Source organism: Hyaena hyaena, unplaced genomic scaffold (assembly GCF_003009895.1).
Source record: "Hyaena hyaena isolate Hyena2069 unplaced genomic scaffold, ASM300989v1 scaffold_229, whole genome shotgun sequence".
Classification (NCBI taxonomy): Eukaryota; Metazoa; Chordata; class Mammalia; order Carnivora; family Hyaenidae; genus Hyaena; species Hyaena hyaena.
The window spans coordinates 2,421,093-2,422,562 of NW_024080861.1; the positions used below are offsets into that span (position 1 = coordinate 2,421,093).

Sequence of the window (1,470 nt, forward strand, 5' to 3'; positions counted from 1 at the left end):
GTCTAATGAGCTGTCTGAAGACAGAGGTGTTCACGCAGGGTCGGCATGACATCTAGATGAAACGGAATCCAAAGAGTAAGAATTTAGCTGTGCCTATGCGCCCTGGAACAAAAAAGCACAAATCTTGGTACCTTGAGAAGGGTCCTCTACTGTGTGGGAAGGTTTTCTCAGTGGCTCTGCCACAGTATCTGTCACCTCTTTCCCATGATCATTCTTCTCCCTGTGCGTGTCATCCTTGCGCAGGGGCCATGCTAATCTTCTCTGTATCGTTCCAATTTTAGTATATGTGCTGCTGAAGCGAGCACTCTTCTCCCGGTGCGGATTCTATGTCTACCAATGAAATTTCTGATACATATTTCAACTTTTAATAACTAGAAGAAAATATAAAGGATGTTGTTAAGATTGTAGGGTAGGGGAAAACTTGAGCAACATACAGAAAACATAAATTATACAGGAAAGAATCGATAACTTTGATTATGTTAAACTTTAAGCTTCTGAATGACAAATGAGTTAATAATGTTAAAAAGATAAACAGCGGACAGTGGGATGGAATATGACTCTAGACCAAAGTTAAGTTTTGCAAACCAAGGGTTGCGTTTTATTGTTTCTCCAAATCCGGAAAGACTGTTCCAAGATTCTTTGGCCTTTCATCACTTTTTTCTCAGAGTTGAGGAGAGGATAATAATCAGCATTATCCTGAATGGAAAGGAAGGGAAATACTCATTCTTCTTCTACTTTTTACTTTCCACTTTCCAGCTTTGAATGAAAGAACAGCTTTCAAAAGATACAGTAAGACAGAGCAAGAATAAAACAGTGAAAGATAAACATCAAAGGAGGAAGAACAATGGATAATGATATCAGTAAACCCTGGGGGAAGCAAATTTTCTCAGGGCTTCCTGGTAGCCAAGGCGAGGGAGAAATATGTTGTGTTACATGAGTTTCATGTCAAATATGGAAAGGACTACCAGTTCATTAGGAAAGATATACTTTTGTTTTGTTGTTACTCTTATCTCTGAAAGGAATTTATCCTGTAAGTTATCCTAAAAGAAATATCAAATGACACAGTGAGAAAATACTAGAGAATATGTTTTAGTTGCTATTCAACATGGCACAATAACTTCTGATATATTGATCAAAGAAATCCTTTAATAACTTTCTTCCATGATATTGTTCAGAATATTTCTCTCCTATTTTTGTAGTAAGGGCTTCTTTACTCTTGTCCTGGCACATCTTAGATTGAAAATTCCCCTGCAGAAAGACCATGTTGGCTCCTTGTACCTTGCATAAAACACACACACACACACACACTATATGTATATATAAACATATATATCACCCACACATATCTATATGTATAACACATAAAGGATTTTTCCATGGGAACTACATTTTCATAATGGTTTATACTTTAAAGAATCCACTATCAATATTTACACTGGAAACGGCAATCATGCAAGACATCTGAATTTT

At 36.7% G+C, this 1,470-nt stretch overlaps 1 pseudogene; it reads right to left on the bottom strand.

The window, feature by feature from the left end:
- Positions 1-204: 204 nt before the first annotated feature.
- On the bottom strand, positions 205-305 carry LOC120239383 (annotated as a pseudogene).
- Between the last annotated feature and the right edge of the window lie 1,165 nt (positions 306-1,470).